This window comes from Podarcis melisellensis (genome assembly GCF_964234715.1).
Source record: "Podarcis melisellensis genome assembly, chromosome: 2".
In the NCBI taxonomy this organism is placed as follows: Eukaryota; Metazoa; Chordata; class Lepidosauria; order Squamata; family Lacertidae; genus Podarcis; species Podarcis melisellensis.
Window position 1 is genome coordinate 112,721,039 of NC_138529.1, and position 12,694 is coordinate 112,733,732.

At 43.4% G+C, this 12,694-nt stretch overlaps 1 long non-coding RNA gene across 1 annotated transcript; it reads left to right on the top strand.

Annotated features, from left to right (window-relative positions):
- The first annotated feature begins 8,728 nt into the window (after positions 1-8,728).
- On the top strand, positions 8,729-11,709 carry LOC309365503. Its single transcript, XR_014166210.1, has 2 exons — positions 8,729-9,360; positions 11,493-11,709. It is a non-coding gene; the product is annotated as an uncharacterized lncRNA (long non-coding RNA).
- Positions 11,710-12,694: the final 985 nt, after the last annotated feature.

Sequence of the window (12,694 nt, forward strand, 5' to 3'; positions counted from 1 at the left end):
TGTTCTCAGTAAGGGACGCTGGTGGCGCTGTGGGTTAAACCACAGAGCCTAGGGCTTGCCGATCAGAAGGTTGGCAGTTTGAATCCCTGCAATGACGTGAGCTCCCGTTGCTCTGTCTCTGCTCCTGCCAACCTAGCAATTCGAAAGCACAAAGTGCAAGAACATAAATAGGAACATAAATAGGTACAAAGTGCAAGAACATAAAATCTGCCCTTATTCCCTTATGGGGGGGACACAAGAGCCGTTGTAGAGTCCTTTGTAGGTTCTGCATCAGTTGGAGAAAATAACAGAGGCCAACCAGAGAATATTGAGAAGCAAAGCAGCTAGTAAGCCTGATCTTTATTGAACTGTTGCAACAGGGTGCTCCCCTCACACGCAGGAGAGAGGAGGGACCCAGAACAAAGGTGTGCCTGCCCTTATATAGCCCTTTTAAATTCCCTGCGCTGGAGCTCAAGACCACCCCTCCATACATCACATACATCACAGAAAAGGCGGTCTACAACAGAAGTTTGAATGTTGTTGCTTTTCCTGTGCTGCTCCAGACATGTGGTCCACATATCTATGTATGTGCTTGGTTGGTACATTTATTATATATATAAGACCTTAAATTTTTTTATTACATACCACTCCAGCGGGAAGGTAAATGCCGTTTCCGTGCACTGCTCTGGTTCGCCAGAAGCGGCTTAGTCATGCTGGCCACATGACCCGGAAGCTGCACGCTGGCTCCCTCGGCCAGTAAAGCGAGATGAGCGCCGCAACCCCAGAGTCGGTCATGACTGGACCTCACGGTCAGGGGTCCCTTTACCTTTACCTATTGTCCTCAATAAACTCTTTATTTGCTTCTCCAATATTCTTCAGATGGTATTTTAAGGAAGGGGATCCAGGGTTCTCTAGACCCACTTCTTACAATGTATGAAGTAGCTTATAGCAAAAAAGCCTAATAACTCTTCTGAGTAACTGAATAAATTATTTTAATAAATATTGAAATGGAGAACATATTTTACCTTCTCATGTTCATGCAAACATGGTTCTACTCCAATCTCACTTAGTATTAAATTGTGGGTGGACATAGCAGACGCCACAGAGATTTCTCCAAGTGGTTCTTTATAGTAAGCTGGAACTGAACTGAACAGCAAACAGCTTGGCCGGCACGCTTTTATAGGCAGCTGGCTGTCAACACTGTAACAACAACCACCGTGGGTTTCCCGCCTAAATTGACTGACATGGACCTGAGTGGCCAGGGTGAAAACTGACCGTACAAAGAGTTCTTCTCCCAACTTCTGCTTTTCTCAGTCTGTACGTCTGCCAACCTTTCCCCCAGATTTTATCGGTGCAGAATAGAAACTTAAGGCAAGGAGGAACTCTGATTGCTACTCCCCAACGACCATCTGTTCATTTAAGGACATTTGCGGTTAGCACCTTCCTGTTTCGTGTACAGACTTAGTCTGGACGGGGGGGGGGGGGGAGAGATGTACCAGCATCTCCTGATTTATCGCTTCCCCTCTCGTAGAGAGCAAGAAAGCAGTGGGACAGAGTTCATCTAAGCTTTGCAGATTTAGGCAATTTGCTGTTAGGCTAAGCAGAAGCTTTCATGATTCAAACATGGATTATAAAATCACTGTAAAAATCTCTGGTTATATGTGAATATATTAATAACTGATTAACTGGATAACTGGTTATATGAAAGGGTAAAATTCCTCCAGAACCTGCTTCACACTGAGCTCCCCCCCCCAGATAGAATAGATTCCTTCAGCATCTTACCCCACCTCCCAGAAGGCAGGTTTTTCTGGTTAAAGTGTTTGTTTGGGACAGCATTATATTGTATGCAAAATCACCTTATTTCTCTGAAGGATAGACTCTTTGTATCAGCAGTAATAAATATATATAGTATATTAACTGGGTTATGAATAACAGTTTTGATACTGTCAACATGAACTTAGTCTGAGGTTTCAGACCTTCCATTTCGTTCAATAAAGATGCAGAAAATACTTTTTCTTTTTTATTCTGGGCACTTGACCTCTCCCATCCTGCTACCATCAAGGCAAACGTTTGGGGCACATATCCAGGGCCCCACTCAGCAGCAGCAACAGGGGGAGGGGGAGGCCCCACAAACATTTCCCACATTTTGAAGTTAAATGATATCAAGCCCCCTCAAGAATCGACAGAAGCTTACCAGAGTACATTTCCTTCTGTTCAGCTATTCAGGCTCCTCATTCCTCCCCATTTCTCTATGGAGGGTCAAAGGCTATGCACTTTGTATAGATGTAACTACAACTCCTTCATGGATCACTGCCTTGCCGTGGTGAAGGGGCTTGAATAACTCAGAGAAGCTATGAACTATGCTGAGCAGGGCACCCAAGATAGACAGGTCATAGTGGAGAGTTTTGACCAAACGTGTTCCACCTGGAGGAGAAACCGGCAAGCCACTCCAGTATCCCTGCCAGGAAAACTCCATGGACAAAGACAACAGGCATATAAAAGTTATGACACTGGAAGATGAGCCCCTCAGGTCGGAAGGTGTCCAACATGCTACTGGGGAAGAGCAGAGGACAAGTACAAGTAGATCCAGAGCTGATGAAGCGGCTGAGCCAAAGCCGAAAGGACGTTCAGTTGCGGATATGCCTGGAAGCGAAAGGAAAGTCCAATGCTGTAAAGAAAAATATTGCATAGGAACCTGGAATGTAAGAACCATGAACCTGGGTAAGTTGGATGTGGTCAAAAATGAGATGGCAATAATAAATATTGACATCCTGGGCATCAGTGAACTAAAATGGACGGGAATGGGCGAATTTATCATGGCTATCATATCTACTACTGTGGGCAAGAATCCTGTAAAAGAAATGGAGTGGCCCTTATAGTTAACAAAAGAGTAGCGAAAGCCGTACTGGGTGGAAGCATCGAAATCAGATTGATTATATTCTCTGCAGCCAAAGATGGAGAAGCTCTATACAAAAACAAGACCTGGAGCTGACTGTGGCTCAGATCATCAGCTTCAAATCCCTTATGAATACACAGTGGAAGTGAGGAACAGGTTCAAGGATTTAGATTTGCTGGACAGAGTGCCTGAAGAACTATGGGTGGAGGCTCGCAACATTATACAGGAGGCAGCAACGAAAACCATCCCAATGAAAAAGAAATGCAAGAAAGCAAAGTGGCTGTCCAACGAAGCCTTACAAATAGTGGGGGAGAGAAGGCAAGCAAAATGCGAGGGAGATAGTGAAACATACAGGAAATTGAATGCAGATTTCCAAAAAATAGCAAGGCGAGACAAGAAAGCCTTCTTAAACGAGCAATGCAAAGAAATAGAGGAAAACAACAGAATGGGGAGAACCAGAGATCTGTTCAAGAAAATCGGAAATATGAAAGGAACATTTCGTTCAAAGATTACCATAATAAAGGACAAAAGTGGAAAGGACCTAACAGAAGCAGAAGACATTGAGAAGAGGTGGCAAGAATACACAGAGGAATTATACCAGAAATATATGGATGGCTCACAAACCCCAGGTAGTGTGGTTGCTGACCTTGAGCCAGACATCCTGGAGAGTGAAGTCAAATGGGCCTTAGAAAGCACTGTAAATAACAAGGCCAGTGGAAGTGATGGTATTCCAGCTGAACTATTTAAAATTTTAAAAGATGATGCTGTTAAGGTGCTACACTCAATATGCCAGCTAGTTTGGAAAACTCAGCAGTGGCCAGAGGATTGGAGAAGATCAGTCTACATCCCAATCCCAAAGAAGGGCAGTGCCAAAGAATGCTCCAACTACCGCACAATTGCACTCATTTCACACGCTAGCAAGGTTATGCTTAAAATTCTACAAGGTAGGCTCAAGCAGTATGTGGACCGAGAAGTCCCAGAAGTGCAAGCTGGATTTAGAAGAGGCAGAGGAACCAGAGACCAAATTGCAAACATGTGCTGGATTATGGAGAAAGCTAGAGAGTTCCAGAAAGACATCTACTTCTGCTTCATTGACTATGCAAACACTTTGTGTCGACCACAGAAAACTATGGCAAGTTCTTAAAGAAATGGGAGTGCCTGATCACCTCATCTGTCTCCTGAGAAATCTCTATGTGGGACAAGAAGCTACAGTTAGAACTGGATATGGAACAACTGATTGGTTCAAAATTGGGAAAGGAGTACGGCAAGGCTGTATATTGTCTCCCTGCTTATTTAACTTATATGCAGAATTCATCAGGCGAAAGGCTGGACTGGATGAATCCCAAGCCGGAATTAAAATTGCCGGAAGAAATATCAACAACCTCAGATATGCAGATGACACCACCTTGATGGCAGAAAGTGAGGAGGAATGAAAGAACCTTTTATTGAGGGTGAAAGAGGAGAGCGCAAAATATGGTCTGAAGCTCAACATCAAAAAACGAAGATCATGGCCACTGGTCCCATCACCTCCTGGCAAATAGAAGGGGAAGAAATGGAGGCAGTGAGAGATTTTACTTTCTTGGGCTCCATGATCACTGCAGATGGTGACAGCAACAATGAAATTAAAAGACGCCTGCTTCTTGGGAGAAAAGCAATGACAAACCTAGACAGCATCTTAAAAAGCAGAGAAAGCAAAGACCTTGCCAACAAAGGTCCATATAGTAAAAGCTATGGTTTTCCCAGTAGTGATGTATGGAAGTGAAAGCTGGACCATAAAGAAAGCTGATCGCCAAAGAATTGATGCTTTTGAATTATGGTGCTGGAGGAGACTCTTGAGACTCCCATAGACTGCAAGAAGATCAAACCTCTCCATTCTTAAGGAAATCAGCCCTGAGTGCTCACTGGAAGGATAGATCATAAAGCTGAGTGTGCTGGTCCCGGGGGGGGGAGGAGTTACCGTGAGGCGTGGTCAAAGTCCGGTCCTGGGTCGAGGGCCTGGAGATTGTCCACCAAGGGGGAAGCTGGGTTCAAAGCAAAAAGCCGGGCGTGGTCGGGAACTCCGGAAAGACAGGTCTGGGTGCTGGCAGAAACAGGTTTCCAACATCCTTGCTCCCACAATTTGGGACCAGGCTGACTGGCCTTTATCTCCTCTGAGGCCAGGTGCGGTCCCGGCCCACAGGTGACCTGCCTCTCCTGGTCTTAAGGCAAGCACTCCTCCTGAGAGAACCCAGTTCCCTCCGCCTCTCTGCCCTGAGCCTCTGCAGCTCAGGAGAGGCTGGAGGGCTACTGGACCCAGGGGGAGGCTCACCTTCCCCTGACAGGGCTGGGAGAGGCGCACCTGTAGGCAATGGGTCCTCAATCACCTCCGGAGCCAGAGTGGATTCATCTGGTGTCTGCTCCTGAGGATCCGGCACAGGTGCAGGTGCTTCAGATTCAAGGCCCTGCCCCAGCTCAGCCGGCCCTGGAGGCGGGGACTCCTGTGCAGGCTGGGATCCCTCCGGTTCAGCTTCTGAATCAGATTCCCAGGCCATCACACTGAGGCTCCCATACTTTGGCCACCTCATGAGAAGAGAAGACTCCCTGGAAAAGACCCTCATGTTGGGAAAGATGGAGGGCACAAGGAGAAGGGGATGATAGAGGATGAGATGGTTGGATAGTGTTCACGAAGCTACGAACATGAGTTTGACCAAACTGCAGGAGGCTGTGGAAGACAGGGGTGCCTGGCGTGCTCTGGTCCATGGGTTCACAAAGAGTCGGAAACGACTAAACGACTAAACAACAACAAACTACAACCAATATCTGGTATCTTCTGGGTGCACCAAGGTGGCCTCCTTCTGCATTGTCAGCAAGTGAGAACTTTCATGGAACAATCCCCAGTGTATCTACAGAAATGGAAATGAGCTGGAAGAACTTGACGAAAAAATAGGATTTTTTTAAAATAAACAATAGACTGGCAAAAATAAGAGAAAGAATAGAAATACTTAAATGCCTCTATTAATATTAAGGAAATAAAAGAAGGAATTGTGACTTCTAAGAATGGTAAAGTCCCTGGTCCAGATGGTATATCTATAATGAATTACAAAAAATTGGAAGAGACCATATTACCGGTGTTAGAAAAAATAATGAACAAAATTTTAGGAGGACAAGTGCCAGAATCATGGCAAGAGGCCCTAATTACATTGGTATTGAAATATGGATCCAATTTAGAGTAAATTAAAAATTATAGAATCATAGAATCATAGAATTTGAAGAGACCACAAGGACCATCAAGTCCAACCCCCTGCCAAGCAGGAAACACCATCAGAGCACTCCTGACATATGGTTGTCAAGCCTCTGCTTAAAGACCTCCAAAGAAGGAGACTCCACCACGCTCCTTGGCAGCAAATTCCACTGTCGAACAGCTCTTACTGTCAGGAAGTTCTTCCTAATGTTTAGGTGGAATCTTTTTTCTTGTAGTTTGGAACCATTGCTCCGTGTCCGCTTCTCTGGAGCAGCAGAAAACAACCTTTCTCCCTCCTCTATGTGACATTCTTTTATATATTTGAACATGGCTATCATATCACCCCTTAACCTCCTCTTCTCCAGGCTAAACATGCCCAGCTCCCTTAGCCGTTCCTCATAAGGCATCGTTTCCAGGCCTTTGACCATTTTGGTTGCCCTCCTCTGGACACATTCCAGTTTGTCAGTGTCCTTCTTGAACTGTAGTGCCCAGAACTGGACACAGTACTCCAGGTGAGGTCTGACCAGAGCAGAATACAGTGGCACTATTACTTCCCTTGATCTAGATGCTATACTCCTATTGATGCAGCCCAGAATTGCATTGGCTTTTTTAGCTGCCGCGTCACACTGTTGCCTCATGTCAAGTTTGTGGTTAACCAAGACTCCTAGATCCTTTTCACATGTACTGCTCTCAAGCCAGGTGTCACCCATCTTGTATTTGTGCCTCTCATTTTTTTTGCCCAAGTGCAATACTTTACATTTCTCCCTATTAAAATTAATCTTGTTTGTTTTGGCCCAGTTCTCTAATCTGTCAAGGTCATTTTGAAGTGTGATCCTGTCCTCTGGGGTGTTAGCCACCACCCCCCCAGTTTGGTGTCATCTGCAAATTTGATCAGGATGCCCTTGAGTCCATCATCCAAGTCGTTGATAAAGATGTTGAATAAGACGGGGCCCAAGACAGAACCCTGTGGCACCCCACTAGTCACTCTTCTCCAGGACGAAGAGGAACCATTGATGAGCACCCTTTGGGTTCGGTCAGTCAGCCAGTTACAAATCCACTGAGTGGTAGCATAGTCAAGACCGCATTTTACCAGCAAAAGTTTTAGCCAATAAATTAAAAAAGATCCTGGCAAGATTAATAAAGAAAGATCAGTCAGGCTTCCTACGCAGAAGACAAATTCACAGCAACGTAAGGTTGGTAGTAGATACAATAGAATACCTAGAAATGAGTCCAGATAAAAAGGCAGCCCTGATCTTGATGGATGCGGAGAAAGCCTTGGATAATGCTTCGGGGGCATTCATGCAAAACACTTTGGAAATGATGAGTTTGGGTGAGAAAATATGTAGTGGTATAAAAGCGATTTATAATTCCCAAAAGGTCAGACTAATTATAAATGGTGAAACATCAGAAGGTTTTAATATCTCTAAGGGAACAAGACAGGGCTGCCCTCTTTCTCCTCTCCTCTTTAGCACGCTTCTGGAAGTATATTTGAAAGCAGTAAGAGAAGGCCCTAGAATAGAAGGAATTAAAGTTGGACAAAGGGCCTATAAGGTCAGAGCCTTTTCAGACAATCTAATATTTACAACAGAAAACCCTCTAGAGCAGTGATTCTCAACCTGTGGGTCCCCAGATGTTGTTGGACTACAATTCCCATCATCCCTGAGCTCTGGCTTTGCTAGCTAGGGGTGATGGGAGTTGTAGTTCAGCAACATCTGGGGGCCCACAGGTTGAGAAAGGCTGCTCTAGAGAGTACTATACACTGGTACCTCGGGTTACATACGCTTCAGGTTACAGACGCTTCAGGTTACAGACTCCGCTAACCCAGAAATAGTACCTCGGGTTAAGAACTTTGCTTCAGGATGAGAACAGAAATCGTGTTCCGGCGGCGGGGCAGCAGCAGTAGCCCCCATTAGCTAAAGTGGTACTTCAGGTTAAGAACAGTTTAAATACTTAACCCGAGGTACCACTGTAGTAATCTTGGAGAAAACAAGACCATGTATAAAATACAAAATACTTACAGACTTAAAAGAAAGCGGAGGCTTTTCCCTTCCAGACCTCAAAATTTACTATGAAGCAGCTTGTCTTACTTGGATTCAGGATTGGATTAAATTGGAGAAAGAAGAGGCAGTAGAACTGGAAGGACATGACAACAGAGTTGGTTGGCATGCATATTTGTGGTATGGGAAAACAAAAGTACACAGAGGACTCCACAATCCTCTAATAAGAAAGTCTTTAATAAAGGTATGGGGAAAATACAAAGATTTATTGGAACCCCAAACTCCGTGGTGGCAATCACCCATTGAAGCATTATCACTTAATACGCCAACAATGAAAGGAATACGGCCAACATACAGCAAATTACTAATAGAACAAGAAGGAAAGTTAAAATTGAAAGACTATGATGAGATAAAGGAATGTTTAGTGATGGTGATGGATATTTGCTGTAAGAAAGAAAATCAGTAAAAAATATTATAATAAAAGGAAAGGAAAGGAAAAAGAAAGGCATTTGGACAATTATCATGATTCAAAATTAATAAAGAAAAAACAAAACTCCTGGTAAAGTAATTAGATATACAAGAAAAAGTAAACTTAGAAATAGAAACAGGACGTAAAATTACTAACAGAGCAGTATTTCGGAATTTGGATAACCATGAAAAACATTAATTTATAGAAAGACATTTATATTAAGGTATGGAACAAAATTAGGAAAGACTTAGAAATCTGGAGTAAATTAAAACTCACGTTGTGGGGAAGAATTTCTACAATCAAGATGGTAGTTTTACCAAAAATGCAGTTCCTTTTTCAATCAATTCCGGTTCTTAATGGCTTAAAATGTTTTAAAGAATGGCACAGGTATTTGGTGAAATACCTTTGGCAGGGCAAAAAAACCAGAATTAAATTTAAATTATTAACAGAAACCAAAAACAAACGAGGGTTTGGAATGCCAAATTTTAGGATCTACTATGAAGCTGCCTGCCTGGTCTGGCTCAAGGAATGGATGATCTTGAAGAATACTAAATTATTGGATATTGAGGGCTGGGATAATATAGTGGGGTGGTACGGCTACCTGGGTTATAATAAAGCAAAAATCCACAAGGGATTCCTAAATCACATTATTAGGAAAGCCTTATATGAAATTTGGGAAAGGAACAAAAAATTATTAGAACCAAAAACCCCATGGTGGTTGTCACCAATGGAGGCAGAGGCAGTAAAAAGAAAAAATATGGATTCAAATTGGTTGACGTATAAAGATCTTTTATAGGAAGTAAGATAAGATAAGATAAATTTATTGTCATTGTCCGTATATACACAGTATACACAACAACGAAAATCAAACACCCAAAGACCGGATTCACATACACATTTACACGTATCTCCAACACTCTCATCCCATTCAGACATAATCTATTAAAACATAACATAATCCAGAATATAACATAACCTATTAAAAGCATAGCATAACCTAAAACCTATCTCATTCCTTACTACTCACTGCTTGCTATTTCTTACAACTGGCCCTGAGATCATTATTTAGTGCAATCAGAGCTCTTGGATAGAAACTATTCAGAAGGCGTGTGGTTCGTGTTTTCATTGTCCTGTATCTTCTGCCCGAAGGCAACAGTTCAAAGAGGTTGTGAGCAGGATGAGTGGGATCTCTCCGGATATTGTGTGACTTCTTCAAGCTGCGAGACGTGAAGATCTCATCCAGGGTTGGTAGTTGGAGCCCAATAACATTCTGGGCAATTTTAATTATTCTCTGTAAAGCTTTTTTATCCATTTCAGAGCTGCTCCCATACCACGATAATATACTATAGGTTAAGACACTCTCAATGGTACTGTGATAGTAGGACAGAAGTAGGTGCTGAGATAGATTCAATCCCCTGAGCATTCTCAGGAAATACAACCTCCCCTGCACCTTCCTCACAACCATGTTAATATTTGCAGTCCATGAGAGGTCCTCAGAGATGTAAATGCCCAGGTATTTAAAACTACCAACCCTCTCCACCTCCTCGCCATTTATGTGCAATGGTAAAAATACACTTTTCTTTCTCCTAAAATCAATTATAAGTTCTTTGGTTTTTTTGGTGTTAAGCATAAGATTATTTTCTTTACACCATTGAATTAACCCCTGTACTTCTTTCCTATAAGCAGACTCATCGTTCTCACTAATGAGCCCCACCACTGTTGTATCATCCGCAAATTTGATGATTGTGTTGGACTTATACAGTGGGGTACAATCAAATGTGTACAGGGAATAGAGAAAGGGGCTTAACACACATCCCTGAGGGGCTCCTGTGCTTAATACTAGAGTAGAAGAATAGTAAGGTCCCATTCTCACTGTCTGCGGCCTATCAGTCAGGAAATTCCTTACCCACAAACAGATCTTCTGATGTATACCCAAATTGGTCATTTTAAGGAATAACCTGTCTGGTAGGATTGTATTAAAGGCAGAACTGTAGTCCACAAACAACAGCCTTGCGTAGGTTCCCTGTCGTTCTAGATGACTCAGTACAGTATGGACAGCGATGGAAATAGCATCATCAGTAGATCTATTTCTTCTATATGCAAACTGGAACGGGTCTAGAGTGGATGGAAGACCAGCCTTAATATAATCTAGCACCAATCTCTCAAAACATTTCATAACGACAGATGTTAGGGCTATTGGTCTGTAGTCATTGAGAGATACCACCACTGACTGCTTGGGGACTGGCACTATAATCGATGTCTTCAGGCAGGTAGGGACAGAACCCTGCAACAGGGATAGGTTAAAAATGTCCGTAAATACACCAGCTAATTCTGCAGCACAGTCCCTAATAACCCGTCCCATGATTCCATCCGGTCCAGCTGCCTGCGGCACTTCACCACTAGGTACTCCAAGTCAGGAGAACAATGCGTGTCCATTTGTTTAATGTCCGAGCTCCAGTTGTTATTTATATAAACGCAAATTCCTCCTCCTCTGCTCTTCCCGGATTCGGCGGTTCTATCCGCTCTAATTACTGAGCGTCCTTCTAACTGCAAAAGTCCCTGTGGAAAGGAGGGATCCAGCCACGTCTCTAAAAGGACCATAACACAGCAGTCCCGGATACTTTTCTGCTGAGAGGTAATAAGTTCCAACTCCTCTACCTTGTTGGGTAAAGATCTAACATTTGATACAAGGAGACTTGGCAATGCAGGCTTGTGAGGATTTTTACTTAGCCTCACTCATAGTCCAGCCCTGCAGCCCCTCTTCTGCTTATGCCCTCTCCGTTTTCTTTTCTTTCTGGCAAGGAGAGCAAGGGGAGTATCCCAAGGATGTGCAAGATACCGTATTATTTGCTCCATAGGACACACTTTTTTTCTCCTAAAAAGTAAGGGGAAATTTCTGTGCGCCATATGGAGCGAATGCTTTAGAGGAAGTAAATAATAGATTACAAATGGGAAAAAATATGAAACAATAAGACATACAGGAATAGGCTGGTTTCAATACCATCAATTAAATGCAATTTTTGAGGAAGACAAGAAAGTAAATGGATTTGATACAAAATGATTTGAAATAGACAAATAATTGATTATAAATGATAAAAATTTATCCAAAATGTATAAACCATTAGTAAATTGGCACTTAAGAGACAAAGAGGTTAAAGATGTAATGGTCAAATGGGCACAATATTTCGGTCATACAATTGATTTAGAAAAATGGGAAAACTTATGGAAAAGAGTGTGGAATTTATTGATTGATTGGGGCGTGACCTTGCTGATTTCTTTACGATCCCAATCAGTCGTTTACAGCGGTCCGGCGTGCTTCTGCTGCCTCGCTCGGCTTCCTCCCAGGTCATGCCTTGCAGAGTAAACACAGCGGTGTAAAACTGTCACTTAGTCTCAGGTAACACAACAAACACTTGTGTCCATAAACAGCTATTTATTGCGGCATTTCAGCAACAAAGTCCTGGGCTTCTTTCAGCCATAGTAAAGACCGTCCTTCCTCCTCAGCGACACAGAGAAGAAGAAAAAATTGATTACAGTAACAGGCTCCTCCTAGCTTCCAAAAACTGACGTCAGCAGGTGACGCACTCACTCAGAACATTTAACCATTTACGTTCTGAACTATCACACACCCCCTTGCGTCCCTGCTTGACACCTGTGCAACATCTTCAGTAACACCTTGTGAGATCAATCCCATCCCCAATGCCTTGCGCCCTCCCTTGGCGTACCTGTTAGGCATCTGTGGAATCACCTCACAACTCTCAGAATCGCACTGTGCGAAACTTACCCACGCACCTGTGGCTTGGTACCTCTCTGGTGGAATACCCTTAGTTGTGCGACTGGATCGCCTAGGCACAAACTCAGGTGTTTCCTCTGGCTCACTGCCACCAGCAGGTGTGTCCTCTGCATCACAGGATTCCCCCTCTGACTTAAAGCGTCTTCGAATCCTCTCCATTACACTCACAGGAGAACTAGGCTCACTCTTGGGTACTCTCTTAACAACTTGTGGAGATGCCCCATCCTGCTCTTGACCCTGGTCAGTGACCTGGTCGTCATCAGCAGCCTCAGCCTCTCCTTCCTCCTCATCAGAACTGTCTTCTGGATCAGAGAGACATTCTGAGAGAACGTCACGCTGT